At 38.9% G+C, this 20,388-nt stretch overlaps 1 non-coding gene across 1 annotated transcript; it reads left to right on the top strand.

The window, feature by feature from the left end:
• The first annotated feature begins 864 nt into the window (after window positions 1-864).
• On the top strand, window positions 865-969 carry LOC123836502 (U6 spliceosomal RNA). The gene has a single exon (XR_006788973.1). It is a non-coding gene; the product is annotated as a U6 spliceosomal RNA (small nuclear RNA).
• Window positions 970-20,388: the final 19,419 nt, after the last annotated feature.

A 20,388-nucleotide genomic window follows, 5' to 3' on the forward strand; every position in this document is an offset into this window, starting at 1 on the left:
TACTCAGTTCATGGAGATGTTTTTGAGCCATCTCCTGATAGCATAGTAGAATTTTTACAACCAACTCAGTTCACTGAAACAATGTAGATAGGTGACCTAGAAAACAGAAGTGAAATATTCAATTTGGGGTCTAGAATCATTTAATTCATCTAACCATATAATTATCAACTCTCTGTCTCATTCTGTATTGTGTGACTCCTCCTTAACGCATAAACCTCAGGAAAAGGACCAATAAAATCTAAGATGAAACACCCCTTTTTCTCATTTATGCCTTTATTATGTGAGTCATCTTTTTCGTAATCATTACTTGGCCTTGGCCTACGTTATTTAAGTTCCTCCTTCTTTTAACTAATCTCATTTGCTTCCATCTATGCTGAACTGCATTGTTTTCTCCTGAGACACAGTGAAAAGAAAATTGTTGTGCTTTTATCTACTCATGTTCCTTCTCTAATCCAGCAGGGAGCTCAGTACTCAATACAGCGTTTTACTATCACACGATTTCATCGTCATCCATCACCATCTATAATTTTTCCTGAGAAACCACTCTGCTTTTCTGTAATTTCTGGCGCTTCTGCAATGATCACAGACAATAAAATAACAAAATAAAAGAGGAAAGAGCAATTTTAAAAACAAGAGCAATAAATGGATAACATTCTCTGCTCTCTTTTGACACAAATAAATTCAGTCCACTGACATCTGATGTATTCACTCATATATGCCCACATTTCACTTATTCATGTTCCCCAAGTCTCTTCACTCTGGGAAAAAAAACAAAACTGTTGAGGTGTCTTGCACCCTCCCTTGCTAAGCCCTGATGCTTGCTTCTGCACTGAGGTATGATGAGTGTTCTTTAAAGTGAATCTGGTGCTCGCTTCAGCAGCACATATACTAAAATTGTAACTACAGCAAAGATTAGCATGGCCCCCGTGCAAGGACGACAAGCAAATTCGTGAAGCATTCCATATTAAAAAAAAAAAAAAAAAAAAAAGGGAAAAAGAATAAGGGGAATCTACGTGGCAGAAAGGGACAGCAGAAAAACAGTTTGGATAGGCCCAGTTATAGGTCTCTTCACCTGGCTTTGCAAATATAAACTTGCACTGAAAGAGACTAGAAGGAAAGCTTAGTCTTTTTTCTTGAACATCAGGAAAGAAGACACATTAAGGTTCTCCTATAATTTTCTTACCAATTGTTCCATGTCTCAAAAAAATACATGAACTGTTTGTGTAAATACAAGAATATACCTAAAATTTAGAAAATCTAATTGAGCTTGAGAAGAAAAACTACATCAGAATACCATCGTGTCAGGGCCCCCCGGGTGGCTCTGTCGTTAAGCGTCTGCCTTCAGCTCAGGTCATGATCCCAGGGTCCTGGGATCGAGCCCCACATCGGGCTCCCTGCTCGGCGGGAAGCCTACTTCTCCCTCTCCCACTCCCCCTGCTTGTGTTCCCTCTCTCGCTGTGTCTCTCTCTGTCAAATGAATAAATAAAATCTTAAAAAAAAAAAAAAAAGAATACCACCATGTCTTGACAGATCCCAAATTTCCAACATCTGGAGAATTTCAGCACCTCACTGCTTATTTAATTTACCAGCATGGTTCTCCCATCCTTTTGCTTCTAAAAATGCTGTAGTTTGTTTTGGCAAATGAAAAATCATTTTGATGACTTCAGAGTACCCCTGAAGCAGATTCTTCCTTCGCTTTCTTCTTCGAAGCATCATATAACAAGTCAGTAAGCCACACTTCAGGTACAATCCTGGGTGCATACTACTTCATTACCTTTAATTTTCAAAAGTTCTGCACAGTTAAGTATTATTCATTTTCTTCATTTGCTGAAGAATGAAATTCAGTGTGGGAGAGGTTACATAGCTCTCCAGCTCCTGGCAGGTAGTAAATAACACAGCTAGTATTCAGAATCAGGTCTGACTGGCCGCAAATTTGCGGTCTTTCATTCTACAACTCCGGGGTGTATCAGTAGGCTTAACCCTAATCATAGAGGCCTCCCCAGGCATAGAGGGCTATAGCACAGAGCTGGTTATAGGTGGGACTTGATAAAGGACATTTTCAATGTTCGATGTTTGTGGACCCTGCTCCTGGGCTCCCAGGGAAGCTACACTTGAACATTTACCATGGTCAGAATGACTTAACCAAACTTCAAAGTATGGGCTCTGTTTCTGCCCTGAACGCACAGTGTACATCTGCTTTGTTAGCCAATAACCTAAAAGGAACATTTCAAACTGAAGAGTAAAAATTTCCCTAAGTTCCATTCCCATACTTCAAAGCCTGCAAGCTTGCACATAATAAAAGCATAAGATAAAGTTTGTAATTTTCTGAGCTATCCTTCATCATGATGATTTGTAATTCCTGATGTAACAAAACCATATATAACCCCATATTAAACATTCCTTCTCTGGAGCACTCTCTTCTTCCTGAAGGTTGTGTATCTACCAGGCAGCTGTCCTAACTGGGGCTCAAATAAAACTCTCTCTCTTTTTTTTTTTTTTCCAGAAATTCTAAAAGGTTTGAGTTCAAGAAGTTCTTTTGGATCTTGGATACAAGTCCTTTATCTGTAGTGTCATTTGCAAATATCTTCTCCCATTCTATGGGTTGCCTCTTTGTTTTGTTGACTGTTTCCTTTGCTGTGCAGAAGGTTTTTAGCTTGATGAAGTCCCAGTAGTTCATTTTTGCTTTTGTTTCACTAGCCTGTGGAGATGTATCTTGAAATACATTGGCTGTGGCCGATGTCGAAGAGGTTACTGCCTATGTTCTCCTCTAGGATTTTGATGGATTCCTGTCCCACATTGAGATCTTTCAGCCACTTTGAGTTTATCTTTGTGAATGGTGTTAGAGAATGGTCGAGCTTCATTCTTCTGTATGTAGCTGTCCAATTTTCCCAGCACCATTTATTGAAGAGACTCTTTTTTCCATTGCATATTTTTTCCTGCTTTGTCGAAGATTATTTGACCATAAAGTTGAGGGTCTACATCTGGGCTCTCTATTCTGTTCCATTGGTCTATATGTCTGTTTCTGTGCCAGTACCATGCTGCTGGTGATCACTGCTTTGTAATATAGCTTGAAATAAGGCAACGTGATGCCCCCAGGTTTGTTTTTCTTTTTCAACATTTCCTTTTCTGATTCCATACAAATTTTAGGATTGTTTGTTCCAGCACTTTGAAAAAAGTCATTGGAATTTTGATCAGGACGGCATTGAAGGTATAGATTGCTCTGGATAGCATAGGCATTTTAACAATGTTTATTCTTCCGATCCATGAGCATGGAATGTTTTTCCATCTTTTTGTGTCTTCTTCAATTTCTTTCATGAGTTCTGTAGTTCCTAGAGTATAGATATTTTACCTTTGGTTAGGTTTATTCCAAGGTATCTTATGGTTTTTGGTGCTATTATAAATGGAATCATTTCTTTAATTTCTTTTTCTACAGTTGCATTATTAGTGTATAAGAAAGCAACTGATTTCTGTGCATTGATTTTGAATACCCAACTTTTACGTCAACATGGATGGGACTGGAGGAGATTATGCTAAGTGAAATAAGTCAAGCAGAGAAAGTCAATTATCATATGGTTCACTTATTTGTGGAACATAAGGAATAGCATGGAGGACATTAGGAGAAGGAAGGGAAAAATGGGGGGGGGGAATTGGAGGGAGAGATGAACTATGAGAGACTATGGACTCCGAGAAACAAACTGAGGGTTTTAGAGGGGAGGGGAGTGGGGGGATGGGTTAGCCTGGTGATGGGTATTAAGGAGGACACATACCGCATGGAGCACTGGGTGTTACATGAAAACAATGAATCGTGGATCACCACATCAAAAACTAATGATGTATTATATGGTGACTAACATAATAAAATTAAATTTAAAAAAAGAAATTCTAAAATGTTTATTCACTTTGCATCAAGAGGTGAGGGAATATTCCAGAATGAAGGTTAAGTTTTCCATGCAATAAGAGAAGTTATGACTTCTGCAATACCAGTTATACACCACAGTTGTCCTAAATGTGCCCAAAATGGAATTTGCAATCTGGCCATTTGCTGTGGCAGTACTATAGGCCTGAGCTGATTAGCACAGACACTTTTACTTTGGAAGGTGAGCTAGGAAGGGGATTTATACCTCGATTTGCAGTTGTCATTTTTGTTGTTGTTGTTGTTGTTGTTGTTGTTTTTGTTTGTTTGTTTGTTTGTTTTTTATTCATGAGAGATAGAGAGAGAGGCAGAGGCAGAGGGAGAAGCAGGCTCCCCGCGGACCAGGGAGCCCGATGCGGGACTCGATCCCAGGACCCTGGGATCACGACCTGAGCTGAAGGCAGACGCTTAACCGACTGAGCCACCCAGGCGTCCCTGCAGTTGTCGTTTTGTGAGAGGAACAAAAAACAAGAGAATAGTGGGTGCTGTGGACTGAATTGTATACCCCTAAATTTATAGGTTGAAACCTTATCCCCCAACAGTACCATATTTGGAGAGAGTGCCTTTAGGAGGATATTAAGTTTACTTGTGGTCATAAGGATCTGGTGCCCTTATAAGAAGAGGACAATACATCAGAGCTCTGTCTCTTGGCCACATGAGGAGGACACAGCAGCAAGGCAGCTACCGAAAAGCCAGGAAGAGATCTCACCAAAAACTCAACCACGATCTCAGACTTCCAGACTCCAGAACAGTGAGAAAATAAATTTCTGTCATTTAAGCCACCCAGTCTATGTGACCGTGTTATGGTAGCCCGAGCTAATACAATGGGGCTTTGGGGAATGTCATGGTGTCCGTCACCTTTCTTCCTAAAAGACATGGTATATCCCTACACACATATATTCACAAATGATGATTTGGTTTTTAGCCCACACGAAGAAAGGGGTTATAGTCAGATGATGAAATAACTATATTCGTTAAAAACAAAACCAAACTCTGAGCACAAACAGTTCTGCTTCAGGGTGCAAGGGTGCACCCTGAAGGGTGCAGGTGACAAAACAGAGCATGGAGGTGGGCAAAGGGTCAGCTCCACCACCATCTCACACATATGGCTATCAGAGACCACAGACGCATCATCCACAGAGAGAGGGACTGGGTGCCACCAAAATGTGGCCCTGCCTAGAAGGACAGCCTTCCTCGTACGGCAGCAAGGAAAGGGACTGGGATGAGGGATGACAAGGAGCACAACTGTTTACAGGGCATATAAAACACTGGAGACTCTCAGAAATAAAGGGAGGAGGTTGGAACAGGAAGAGAAAGAGGGAGAACGGGAGAGACCAAGGTGCCACAGTCACACAAAGGGGAGGGTCAATGCACACTGCAGTTAGGATAGACAACACCGTTAATGGGACCTCATTTGTATTCATTGGCTTTGAGGGATCAAGTGACATTCATATTCAAGCAGTGACATTTTACAATATACATTAATGTTTGCACTTCATAACATATTTATCATAACAGATTTTTTTTTAAGATTTTATTTATTTATTTGAGAGAGAGAGACTGAGAGAGAGAGAGAGCATGAGAGGGGGGAGGGTCGGGAGGGTGAGAGGGAGAAGCAGACTCCCCGCCGAGCAGGGAGCCCGATGTGGGACTCGATCCAGGGACTCCAGGATCATGACCTGAGCCGAAGGCAGTCGCTTAACCAACTGAGCCACCCAGGCGCCCCTATCATAACAGATTTTAAAGTTCTGCCTGAAATATAGTAATAGTGTAGCAGCATTCTTCTTTTCCTTCATTCTGTTTTTACAGAAGAAACGGTTTTATTATCCACGTCAGATACTTTTGCCTGATATTTTCAGGAAAAGCTCTGACATGCTACTAAAAAAAGCCCACATTGTTATTTTAACTTCCATAAATGTTTAGGTTAGTCAGACATTGCTCTGCTTCTAGAAATATATATATCTTAATGTAAAATGATCCTCCCAGGAATAAAAAATTGCCAGGAAAGCATACTAAGTGACATGATGCTCACAAGGCTGGTATCTCTGAGAAAAGGCCTCGGAAGAATCTGACAAATTACTGTCAGGTAGTACATTTAAGAAACGCTCACTAAAAGACAGCATTAGAATCGAATTCCTTGACGCTGTTGGAGTCCATTTTTAAAGCAAGTGATTCAAGCTTTCAGGTTATTTCATATGCATATCATGCTTTTGCTAAAATTTATTCATCACTACTGAACATCGTAGATAAGAGACCAGAAGAGGACAAGACAATAGTCCCAGTGGTCTATGATCTAGCAGCACCTGGAGGGCCCAGGAGAAGAGAACTCCCATTCCCAGAGCAGATCTAGGAATGGTAGCATGGGGGAAACTCTGTGCTTGGAGAAACGGTGTGGTTCGAGCTCCTGGAAGCTGAAAATGGCTCAGGGCCACTAGAAGAGAAGTTGACTATACCAAAAAAAAAAAAAAAAAAAAAAGCTGAGAGTGACAAACATGCCATCAGTCTCCTTCATCTAAGTGCCCCTTTCTTTCTCATGCACTTGGCAACCACTCAAAGGGTTTCCTTTGCCTTGCTGGGCAGCACACACTCGGAGGACACTGGGGCTAGCCTGGGCTGGGATTCAGATTCTCATTTACTGCAGGGCCGCACTGATGGGCACAGTGACGTGAGACCCCGTCTTCGGTTAGGGCATCAGAAGCTGGAGAGCACATGCCTGCTTCTATTTGGGGGAGTGAGAAGCAAGGCTCCACTCTATGTGCAGCCTCCTTTATTCTCCCCAAACTTCCCTCCATTAGCTTTCAGAGACAACCAATCCTACCACAGACAAATGTGGCAACGCAAATGCCATGCATCCTGGAGATGATGTAAGGCCCTGCCTTCCCAGTCTCTCCCCAAGCCGCCTTGTCACATGGTCACCTGTGTTATCTACGCAGGGATGTCCCCACTGAATAATCTTTCCAACACAATGTTGAAATATAGTGTACTGGCTTGCTTGGGGCCAAGCTCAGCCACTCTTCTGTTTGAGCTGTTTGTATTAGGGAAACATGGTTAACGTTGTGAGGACTCCCCCATTCACTGGGGTGCAGGCTACCAGGCCTTCCAGGAAGAAGAGACAGAGGGCCCTTCTCGGCTCGCCTAGCACTAAGTCACCATGCTCTCAACTTCTGCTCCCCACCCATCTTTTTCTATCACCCTTTCACCTCCAACTGTTCATTACTTATTTTTAAAAGACTTTGTTTTTTGTTTTTGTTTTTTTACTTTCTTTAGTTCTAAATTTCTTTTCTTAATCTTTAATTTTCGGGCGCCTGGATGGCTCAGTTGGTTAAGTGACTGCCTTCGGCTCAGGTCATGATCCTGGAGTCCCTGAATCGAGTCCCGCATCAGGCTCCCTGCTCGGCGGGGAGTCTGCTTCTCCCTCTGACCCTCCCCCCTCTCATGGGCTCTCTCTCATTCTCTCTCTCTCAAATAAATAAATAAAATCTTTAAAAAAAAAAATCTTTAATTTTCTTTGCATGTTTATTTTCATGACATAAGCCTACTCTTTTAATACTTTATCTGGTTTAATTTTATCTCTAACCTTTGGCCTCATTTGTTTGACTTTTTATCTATTGTTTTAAATCTAATATATTTCATCCTACCATGAATTTTACCTATTTGGTTGTCTTTTTGTTAGGATTTTAGTTCTTTTTTCCCCTTACTTTCTGATCTTAAATTGCTTTCAACTTAAAAAGAAAAATTCCTTCCCCTTCTAACCTACTCTTCTCCATCTCTTATTTCTAAATTGGGCATGTTCTTCTCTTTCTCCAATAGGCTTGTTCACTCTGACCAGGAAAGTCAGAAGGCCTTTCTCCCCAGTCTTTTCCAGTGTGCACCCCTCCAGATATCTATACTTGCCTTTTCAAGGACATCCCTTCAACATTCTAATCCCAAGAAACTCAAAAGACCACAGGTTAATCATTCTCATCAGGGCTATAATTCTCTAGATTATTGTTGCCTGCTAACACATTATGCTATGTAGTTCATGTCCCCAATTCCTATGTATTTTTTAGCATACCTGACATTTGAATTTGGCTTAACCATGACTAGAGTTGGCAATAGTCTATATAAGGATATTTAGAATAGGAGGTCAGACCTGGGAAGAAACCCTCAATGCCAGTGACTGTCAAACTTCAGTTTTATATTATCTAAAATACTTTGATAAACTATTTTTTCTCTCATATATCTTCAAGTCAAACATTTTTTATCATAAGTTCAAATATTTGCTAAATAAATAGTTAAAAGGAATGGGTTATCCAACTGTGAAATTCACATTTTAAAATAAAATTGTTAAATAATTTTCTGAAACTGCATCCAAGAAATCAAAATGCCATGGTAATTTGGTCTCCATTATCCATTAAAATTTTAAGAACAAAGTCTTCATTAATAACCAGAAATTTAATATTATTAATATTTCCCCTTAAACCTGTATTTCCATTCTATTTACTTAGAAATTGTTATCAAACTTATAATGTATTTTAAATTTCAATGCATTTTATAGCCCTACCAAATGTCTATGCAACAAAAAAGCATTAAATGGACATTTAATTGTTTAAAACTATACTGTGACCATAATGCCTTGAGTATTAAAATTTTTCTTCTGAGTGGAGTTATCATTATAGTCACATCGTTTAGTACATAGTTATTCAAAACATTTAATAAGTTTTAATAACTGCTTAATGTAAAACTAAAATTTCATTGGAAATTCATCTCTTAATGAGACAAATGGTTTTGAATTTCTCAACCTGTTCATTTATTTGAGGGTGAATATATTTCACTGTTAGAATAAATTATATTCCTATATTTAAGTTTTATAATAAGTGCTACAACTAAATAGGTATGTGGGAATGGGGTAAGTTTCATTATGGTAATATTATTAGATCCTTAAATCCAGACACATGCCAAAAAAACACCCAAAACTGAGGATGTGATATCATCATTCTCAAATGTCTATCAGCTGTAGACTTGAAATAAGTCCTTCAATTTTGTTAAAAGTAAAGAATTGATATGTACTTTTTTTGCACAAAAAAAAGGTTACTCAATAAGAGTAATTCACTTTTTTAATCACTCTTTTATCAGTACCAAGATAGTAATTCAAATTGTCCCTTTGATTTCTATTGGAAACATGTTAGATATTTTGCATAGCAATGCACCATAGTGAAGTCTGCGGTGGGAAAGAAGTGAATCTCTTTGTCAAGCGGGAGAGGGAAAATTATGAAAAGGGAAACTGGAAAAGAGAAATTGTAACTCCAATTGGATTGGTTGTCAGGCAGATCTGTTTCAGAAAAGGGAACACATGTTTTTTGGGTTTTTTTTTTTTTAAAGATTTTATTTATTTATTTGACAGAGAGAGACACAGCGACAGAGGGAACACAAGCAGAGGGAGTGGGGGAGGGAGAAGCAGGCTTCCCGCGGAGCAGGGAGCCCGATGCAGGGCTCGATCCCAGGACCCCGGGATCATGACCTGAGCCGAAGGCAGACGCTTAATGACTGAGCCACCCAGGCGCCCCAAGGGAACACATGTTAATTGAGAGTTTGAAATGGTGTTCTTAAAAGTACGCACAACAAGGTAACCTATGTGATGCCTTCTCAGACTACAGAATTCACAGACCTGGGTGAAAGAGCACAGCTCCCTGTAGTGCCCGTGGTCTGACTTCAGTAGGGCACTATGAAGTGTTGAATATTTTCAAAGATGGGAATGGGGGAAGGTACAATATCATGTTCCCCAGCAGGCCTCAGGCATAGCTCTACACCAGGTAGAGTCTAACAGCTATCAAAAGATGGGGTCACCTGCCTTCCTGACAGGATCACAGGTTCTTGAGTTCTGAGCAGGCAGGACTGATAAACAGCTACATCAATGGCCTTGGGCCGCTCTGGAAATGTTCTCAGGGCATGGGAGGTGACTAATACCTCATTCTTGATTCCTAGGAAGCATTAGAGTCTGAGAAGGGCAACTTCACCAAGGTCACAGGCTCTACTTCACATCCTTCTCTTCCTTCTTCACATGAAAGGAAGGTTCTTTCCACCCACCTGCCTGCCACCCCCCACTCTAGCAGAACCTACTACAACATCACACGAAATAATTTTACCTCTCAGTTCTGCCTCTGAAAGAGACCTTTCCCTCTTCTTCCTGACCTCTGCTTCCCTTTATATAGCACCCAACACCACGTTTCCTCTTTGTTCTGCAGATGGCTAAGAGGCCCAACACCAGGGCAAAGGTGATCTGAACTGTTACTAGCCTTACTTAGGAACTGACGAGAACATTATATGCATCACTTGTGTTCACAACTCACCAGTTAGCTCAAGCATCACGACCCTACCCAAACACAATGGAGCCAGTAGCTTGTGTCTGGCCAGAGGCAGAATGCCACATACTTGGTGAACAGCACCAGGGTTTCCACGAAGCTCTGTCTTTCTTCATTTCATGCCATTCTCTCTCCCACTCATTGTACCCATACTGGCCTTCCTTCAGCTCCTGAGTAGACCTTGGGCCATGCTACTCTCTCTACTTAGCTCTTCCTTCCCCCACAATTGCTGACACCTTCTCATTCTTCAGGTCATTGCTAACATATTTCCTTCCCAAAGAAGTTTGCTACAACCTCTCCCTTCTCTCCATCAGAGGTAACCCCTTCTATTACTTTTCCAAGCTCTCTGATCTTTTTTTTTTTCTTTCTTTCTTTTTTTTTTTTTTTTTTTTGAGCTTTTATGGTTGCTTGGAATTATATGGAACTATATGGTTATTTGTTCACCTGATTAGTTCATGTCACTCTCCTCCATTTAACTGTATGCCAGGTCCATTTTCCTCACTGCAATGAACACTGCTGATGCTGACATACAGATGTATAATAAATATTTGTTGAATATGTGAATTAACCCAGGGCCTGTTAGGGATTCATCTCAAGTACCTTTAAAAAGAAATTTCTCCTTCACCTCACACCAGATGAATTGTGTAATTTTGGACACCAAATATGGGAATAGTGCTACATTTGATAAGATATGTTGAGTAGCCAAAACAAAACAAGGAGGGAAAAAGGATAGGCTAAAGTAAAAACATGAAAAAGGGAAAAGTAGAAGGCAATCATGAGTTTTATAACGTCAAACTATGAAATCTCATATTCTTAATTTAAATTCAATTAGCCAACATACAGTACATCATTAGTTTCAGATGTAGAGTTTAGTGATTCATCAGTCTTATATAACACCCAGTGTTCATCACATCATGTGCCTTCCTTAATGCCCATCACCGTTACCCCATCTCCCCAGTCCCCTTCCCCTCCAGCAACCCTCAGTTTGTTAAGAGTCTCTCATGGGTTTTCTCCCTCTCTGATGACTTCCCATTCAGTTTTCCCTCCCTTCCCCTATGATACTCTGCACTGTTTCTTATATTCCACATATGAGTGAAACCTTATGATAATTGTCTTTCTCTGATTGACTTATTTTGCTCAACATAATCCCCTCCAGTTCCATCCATGTTGATGTAAATCGTAAGTATTCAGCCTTTCTGATGGCTGAGTAATATTCCATTGTATTTTTTTATTTAAGTCTTTAAATCATTTTTAATATCTTATTGAATTGTCCGTAACTAGTCCAAGATTTGTGAAAAGGTGGTGATTACATTATGCATTTTCTTCTTTTCCTTCATATCTGTGCAAATGCTTCTAGTTAATTTCACTGTTAAAAACAATAGTGTTATTTGTTCAAAATACTCTTTGTATTAGCTTTTAACATTCTTACATTCTTTTTTAACATTTTTTTATTTTGTTATGTTAATCACCATACATTACATCATTAGTTTTTGATGTAGTGTTCCATGATTCATTGTTTGTGTATAACACCCAGTGCTCCATTCAGTACGTGCCCTCTTTAATACCCGTCACCGGGCTAACCCATCCCCCCACCCCCTCCTTCCAGAACCCTCAGTTTGTTTCTCAGAGTCCATAGTCTCTCATGGTTCGTCTCCCCCTCCGATTTCTCCCCCTTCATTTTTTCCTTCCTACTATCTTCTTTTTTTTTAACATATAATGTATTATTTGTTTCATAGGTACAGGTCTGTGATTGAACAGTCTTACACAATTCACAGTGCTCACCATAGCACATACCCTCCCCAATGTCTATCACCCAGCCACCCCATCCCTCCCAACCCCCACCACTCCAGCAACCCTCAGTTTGTTTCCTGAGAGTAAGAATTCTTCATATCAGTGAGGTCATACGATATATGTCTTCCTCTGATTGACTTATTTTGCTCAGGCATACTACCCTCCAGTTCCATCCACATCGTTGCAAATGGCAAGATTTCATTCCTTTTGATGGCTACATAATATTCCATTGTGTATATATAAATATATATATATATATATACCACATCTTCTTTATCCATTCATCTGTCGATGGACATCTTGGCTCTTTCCATAGTTTGGCTATTGTGGACATTGCTGCTATAAACATCAGGGTGCATGTACCCCCTCGGATCCCTACATTTGTATCTTTGGGGTAAATACCCAGTAGTGCAATTGCTGGGTCGTAAGGTAGCTCTATTTTCAACTTTTTGAGGACCCTCCATACTGTTTTCCAGAGTGGCTGCACCAGCTTGCCTTCCCACCAACAGTATAAGAGGGTTCCCCTTTCTCCACACCCTCCCCAAAATTTGTTGTTTCCTGACTTGTTAATTTTAGCCACATTCTTTTAAAACAAACTCAGTACAATACATTTATATTGGAAAACCTGAGCTTGGTCATCAGCTATAATAATCAAGGAAGGATGTAAACATTGTGGAAAATTGACTCCTAGATATTCATAACCAGATGTAATACCTGAGAACTTTACTTTACTTAAATCATCAAAATAGAATCATTGGCCCCAGTAAGTATACTCCTTACTTACTCATTGCCTAGGGCTCAGGAATACTCTTTACTACTGTATAGCTTTTCCTAAAAAATTTCAAGATCAATAACGCATATGTAGAACTGTTTAAGGAAGTGCCTCTAGAATTGTTTAAGTTTTGGTCTTAATAATGGGTTTGTTCCTTGGCAATTGTTTATCCTTAATATCTCTCAGGGCATAGTCTGGCCTGGCTAGGGCCTAAGTTTAGACTTCACCATTTGTAAAAGAGACAACTCTGACCCCACTTGGTTTTTAACCTTCTGGCTTATTAGACATTCCCTCTAAAGTTTAAGCTAGTTTTCCTCATTATAAATTGCAAACTGAAACTTTTCTAGCTACTGTTCTATAAAAGCAGACAAGCTTTAGGCCCAATTATCTTTGATATGGAGCACTGTTTCATACCTTATCACTCTATGGAAAAATTTATAAGGACTAATACAAGAATACTTGTAGTTTTTACCTGTGAGTTCATGTGAACCAGAACTGGTAATGAGCTAAGCTAAATGGAAACAAAGTAAACACCTCATGTGATGATTAATATGACTGCAGGAGTAAGCATAAAAATAGTGTTGTAAGCATCGGAGAGAAATCTTGAGTGAGGAACCACAGGCATGTACTATGCACGTTCCCACTCTTTTTAAAATTTAATTTAGTTATTGACACTACTCTTACATAAAGTCTTTATATAAGTTTTATTTTTCCATATTGATGGAAATTATAAAATTTTATGACAGTGATTTTTAACACTTCATCTGTGTGTGTGTGTGTGTGTGTGTGTGTGTGTGTGTGTGTGTGTATAGAATGGCCTGTTTGAAAACCTGGTAGAAGTAACTGGCTTCCCAGAAAAAAAAATTATGCATATTTCATTTATCCACCAAAATTCACATACAATTTTAAGAGGCTTGATGACCCATTTGAAATACATGCAGGGAAAGCAAAATAAAACAAAATCAACAAGGAAACCAGCTAAAACAAAATCAACAAGGAAACAAGCTGTTTTAAAAGCACATCATCTTTGGTCCACGTCCTAAACAATTCTCTTAAAGTCATTTACTCGGAGTAATTCTCTTATATAACTGTTAATCCTACACACATACATGTAACCCAGGTTAGAAAGTCAGCAATTACATATCATTGCAAAAATATGAGGACAGTCTGTGTGCTGGTTAGTAAGTAGTTGCTGGTTTGACCTTCTCTGAATCCCCAACTATTAATCTGCCCTAGTCCCCAAAATACCTAGGATCCTGCCACTATCCAGCAACCAGGAAAGTGAAGCTTGAGTTAGAGCAGGGGCCTCCAGGACACAGTCCCAACATGAATATCAACACCAATTCTGCCTGTTTAGTTCCCATGCTTGTCATAGGTTTCATGAAATATTATTAAATAACTGCTCAGTTTATTAATTTAATTTTTCCTAAAAGCAATAATCCACCTGGAAGTACAAAAAGGACAGTATGGACTTTATTTAGCCCATTGAAATTGTAAATATAATGAAGCTGTTACTGTCCTGTCTTTTAAGGGGTAAGAGTCTGAAAACATTACTTGGAGGTTAATATTCCTATGGAAAAGCAAGAAATGAGAGGAGAAAGAGTTTGAGACAAGCAGATTTGGGGTTGGTTGGGGCAGCAAAGAATGGGGGAAAGGGAATATAGCTTTAGGATGTGTAGACAGGTATTTATGATTGGTTAGCCTCCTGTCCTTTGAGAAACCATCACACCCTCATTTTACATGAGTCTGGCAGGGCTTCTTTTTCTAATTCCCAGGAATAACCAGTTGTATTATCTCATTTTCCTACTAACAGTAATGTGTCCAGAGAGTAAACATATGATCCAACCAATGAGCTAAGCAGAATCCTTCCCTATATTGATATATAGATAATGGAAGAAAGAAGCTCTTATCAACAGGAAGCTGTGCCACCATCTTCCTTTTCAGGTGGAGAGAGCCTGTGTGTGGATGAAACCAAGAAGAGATAGGAGACTGATGGAGAAAAAAAGCCCCACCAATGATAAGGTAATGAGGTAAGTCTCTACAGTTATTTGTTTTGTTTTTTTTGTTTGTTTGTTTTCAAGTAAGGCCCCATGCCCAATGCAGCCCCAGTGTGGGGCTCAAACTCAGGATCATCAGGTCAAGACTTGATCAAGAGTCACACGCTCAACCAAACGAACCACCCAAGCACCTCTCTACAGTCATTCTTTTTAGTTATAAGTCTTCAAATACCATTCCAGCTATGATAACTCACACATTGTCATCATTATTTGTATTATTCAAATAGCTTAACCCACCTTGAGTTGTATTTCTGTCACTTGCAACCGAAAAAGTTCTGATTAATTTAGAGGGCTAGGCTAGAGGCCACATCTAGGTAAAAAAGGGATCTGAAAATAATGCAATTATTCTAACAAGATACAAAATTCTAAATCGAAGGGAGAGACTGCCAATACTAACACAAGAGACTTTACAGCTGTGATCATTTTTAAAAGCACATGTTCTGATAATTTTTTAATTGCTTAGCAATAAGAGGGCATGAGAGCCACCTATTATACTCAGTGAAAATATTCTGCAGTTTAGAAATGCCACTTTTATTCTGGTAGCAAACACACACACACACACACATTTACATGCTGATCAGTTAAATGTCAACTAGAATAAGCACATACTTGTGACAATTTATGTTAAGAAAGCCTTAAATATTTCAGGTAAAACAATAGGAGACTGAGATGGAATTTTCACATAACTTTTCTGATAACGTAGCATAAGTGGGAGCTTTATTTTTAAATAAATATGTAGGCTTTCTGGTATAAAATCAAATGATAAATCATTGCTTTGATTATTAACTGATTTGTTACTCCATCTCCAAAGAGCTTTAGAAACAAAAGAACTGTTTGATACTATGATTCTTTAGCCTATAAATTTTTTCACGTTCAAGAATCAGTATTCTAGCCTTTCTAATAACTAAATGAGACCATGAGTACATTTTATGAACCAGCGCATAATTATTCCTATTCAGTAGAGAGAGTTATTAAGCTTCATAGCACTTCCTGAAAGCTTTAACCATGAGAGGAATTTTCCATAAGAGTAGAAAACTTGTCACAACGATCTGAAAAAGTAAATTATAAGGTAGTATAAGGATACCTGACTATAAAGTGAATGAGTTGCAGTGACTCCATCTGCTGCCTAAGGCAGACAGATGCCTAAGGTGCTCATGGAAGGCACTAGGATCAGAGTCAGGACCTTTATACTCCAAAACAATCTTAAACAACCTCAGCAGAAACACCACAAAAATCTCACTCATTCTGCAGTGAAGTTCCTTTAACTCTATTCCAGTGAGTGCTAAAGTGAATCACCAATCACCTATCATCACCAGCTGGAACTAAGGCCATATTTATCATGTGAATAGGATCTAGGTCCATCACAAGCCCTGGAGCAAGATCCATGGATGTAGGCCACAAGTGACTGGGGCTACTATAGACAACCAAGTCTGCAAGGGGAGACTTATAATCAGCTATGCCACTGTAGCCAGCGCAAGCCAGAGCCCGTCCCCCATGAAAGACAACCTGCCCGGTTCAAGCATTTCATCAGGACTGATTCCACACCAAAACTTTGAGAGTCAAACCTCAAACCAACAGATTACAAGTGTTTAAATATCAGATAGATCTAATGGGTTCAGAAGAAGCAATGTTGGGCTAAACATATAAGTCACATAATATAAAAAAGCAAAATGGTGAGGAATGTGTAAGATCTCCCTGGAGAAGCCTTGGAATGACACTGTAATCAAACAAAAGGATGTACTCATCACAGATTCTGTCCCCAGATCCTGACATGATTTAGGTTCTCCTGGTCATCCTCTGAAAAGAATCAGTGGGTTCTCTTAATTCTGTAATATCTAGATATGGTTGTCACAGACATCATGCTCTTTTTAAGGTCTTCTCCTTATATTTAGGAGAGTGGCCAAAGAGTTTCCCCTTATTTTTTGCCTCAGATTCTGTGGTAGGGAGGGGGCTCTCTCCTGAGAACTATCCCAGTTTTTATATCATTGGGAGGGAGAGAGGGCTACTTATTCAAGTACCTTCATGCGTAGGTAGAAGTCTTGGTTTCAGAGATTAAACAGAGAGTGAAAAAAAGACAAAGTGCTGGCTGTCACCCCTGCCTTCACTCTGTCTTGGACCAGTCATCCCTTGGCACCCTACAGCAGGAAGTAAGAACAGAAAGTTAAATTGCAGGTGCAACTCTATTGCCTTGTGCCATATCCTCTCCAAAATAATCCAACAATGAAAAGAATTCTTATTTCAAATAATTAAAAAAAATTCTTCAGTAAGATAAGGGTGATCTCTATTTGGGCAAATGATTTGAGATTTGAAAACTTTTTGCAAGGAACTTTCAGTGATACAAAAAATTACTTATGTAGTTCTATAGATATAAATATATAAGTGGAATTATAAAAATGCTTATACATGTATTCTGAAAGCTAACATATAATGGCTATCTCTGGATGGTAAAATCATGGGTAATTTTAATACTCATCTCTATAATTCTGGGAGATTTTTTCCCCTAAATTTTCCTCATTGAGTACCTGCTACATCTGCAATCATGAAAAGCAGTATTTTTTAATTTAAAAGACAAATAGTAAATGAACATTTTAAAATATGATAGTGTTGACCATATAAATAGCATTAACTTCACAGTCGATGAGATAAAGATTTGAATCTCAGCTCTGTCACATACTAATTGTATGACTTTAACAAGGCTGAGTTTCCATATATCCTGAGTCTCACAGTACACATTACTGCATCTCAGGGAATGATCTGTCAGTGGTGAAGAGTGAATAATTAAAAGGAGTCCCTGATGGGACATTTTATGAAACCTCAAAAACAAAGTTGCAGATTAATTTGGAAGTTAACAAAAATGGAGAAATCCTTTTTTTTTTTAGTGTTCTATATAGTATATACCAAGAATGCATTGTTTAGCATTGTAGAGGGACTCCCAAGTTAAAAGGCAAAGAATGCTCATATTTAAATGGTTATAGTTATGGGTTGAATGTTGTCTCCCCAAAATGCATATATTGAAGTCCTCATCTCTACTACCTTAGAATGTGACCTTATTTGGAGATGGGGTCTTTACAGAGGCAAGTAAGTTCAAATGAGGTCTTTAGGGTGAGCCCTAATCAAATATGACTGAAATCCTTATAATAAAAGGGGAATTTTGAACACAGATATGCATAAAGGGAAGACAATGTAAAGATATATAGAAGATAGCTTTCTACAAGCCAAGGAGAAAGGTCTGGAACAAATCCCTCTCTCATAACCCTTAGAAGTAATCAACCTAGCCAATACCCTGATTTCAAATTTCTAGCCTACAGAACTGGGAGACAAAAAATTTCCATTGTTTAAGCCACTCGTTTGTGGTGCTTTGTTACAGAAGCCCTAGGAAACTAATATAGTTACTTTATTTTGCTCAATACTTATATTTTGGTATGAGAGCTAGTCATTTGTCTTCCCCTCACGGAAAGCAAAATTCACAAAGGGAAATCTGACATTTATGAAAACAACTGGCATGAAGCAAGAAAAGCAAAAGCTATGTAACAGAATTTTAAAAAAATATTATTTAATCAAATTCTTCCAGAGGGAATCTGAATAAGCTACTCATTTTCTTTCAAAAGGAGAAAACAAAACTTAAAATTTTACAATGTCAAATTGTTTGCTCTAGAACTCAACCTTACTATGCTTAAGAATAAAACTATAGGGGTGCCTGAGTGGTGTCTGACTCTTGATTTTGGCCCAGGTCACGATCTCAGAGTCATGAGATCAAGCCCTGTATGGGGCTCTGCACTGAGTGTGGAGTCTGCTTGAGATGTTCTCTCTCCCTCTCCCTCTGCCCTTCTCACCACCTTCTCTCTCTCAAAGAAAAAATAAGTAAATACAAAAAAAAATTTTTAAACCACTATATAGAGCCACCCACCTGGGTAGCTCAGTCATTAAGTGTCTGTCTTCAGCTCAGGTCATGATCCCAGGGTCCTGGGATCGAGCCCCACATCGGGCTCCCTGCTCATGGGAAGCCCGCTTCTCCCTCTCCCACTCCCCCTGCTTGTGTTTCCTCTCTCGCTGTGTCTCTGTCAAATAAATAAATAAAATCTTCAAAAAAATACCCATTATACAGAATGAGAAAAAGCAACTTTAAATTATGGTCCTTTTCATGCCATTCATTTATTTGGATGTTACAGTAGAGGCACACAAAGTGATCTAGAAGGAAGTTTACTTTTATAAGTCACTGAACACTAATGCATAGTTTTAATGAGACCAGAAATATGCTGGTCGAGGCTGACATCCGTAAAGCTAATGACTGAGGCAATCATGATGGTTCCATGAGGAAATAACAGAATTCAGAGCCTTTATGGGATTTAATTACATGGCTTCCAGGCCATTAGTTTACAAGAAAAAATCAAGTTCTTTAATCTCATTCCCAAGTCTTTTTACCAAATCTCTTCTTTCTTTTCTTTCTCAATTAAAGCCTAAGAAAACACCATTAAAATGGGTGTTTCTTCATTTAGTGAGGCTCTTACTTGTCAACCGGGTCTTGGACCAACAGTGTATTTTGAGGGCTTCAGAACAGTGAACTCTTATTGATATTCATTGCAACCAAATAGGAAGTGATGCGTTTAAGTTAAAAATGATTATGAACCAGTAATGCTCTTATTCTGAAAACCAGAGCCAGAGAATGGAGTTCTGAAGAGGGCAGAGAGTTTAAAATGAGAATGGAACAGAACTAGTGATTCTTAATGGCCATGTATTAGATGCTGCTTCATTGAATGCTGTGAATTGTTGTGATCTTTATTTACAAATGAGAAAACCAGGTCTTGGAAAGATGAAGTCTTTGGCTGAAGGACAAATACACAGCTAGCGGCAAACAGCACCACGAAGCCTTGTCTTTCTGATTCCAAACCCCATTCACATCCGAAAACCACACACACAGCATACACAATGTAAGTAAAAAGAGATCGTGAACTGTTTTTCTGAACTTGTTCTCACTAAAATGTCAGATTATACAGTGTTCAGAGTACAGCTATATACATTAACTACAGTTAATTGTCTCACCATTTGGGTATAAGATATTTTAGATTTGAGTGTTTGAGATGACATGGTCAATGTGTGTATAATTTAAAATTGATATTTTACTTGCTTTCAGAGATATATAAAATTTACAATTATCAGAACAAAGTGATGTTAGAGATCAGTTAGAAACAACGGTCCTATCAATGTATTTTTTTATTGATTTGATGTGTTATATGTGCCTGTGTGTGCATAGGCGTGTGTGTGTGTGTCTGTGTTATATCAGGTGCTGTGATGGGCATGAGGAATCCAGTAATAGAGAAGACATAAAGGACCTCTGTTCTGAAGATTACAGAACCCTGAGACCCAGATGGAAACCAGATATATACCTGTTCATATGTGCTACTGGAAATAAAAAGAGACTAAAAACTTCTTTCTTAGTCAACAGCATCAACCTCACTGGATGTAAAGTGAAATTACCCACATGAGTAAAACTGCTTACTTATAAGAGTAGGGACT

The sequence above is a fragment of the Mirounga angustirostris genome, unplaced genomic scaffold, assembly GCF_029215605.1.
Source record: "Mirounga angustirostris isolate CCGP_5_RB_7025 unplaced genomic scaffold, mMirAng1.0.hap1 SCAF_7, whole genome shotgun sequence".
Classification (NCBI taxonomy): Eukaryota; Metazoa; Chordata; class Mammalia; order Carnivora; family Phocidae; genus Mirounga; species Mirounga angustirostris.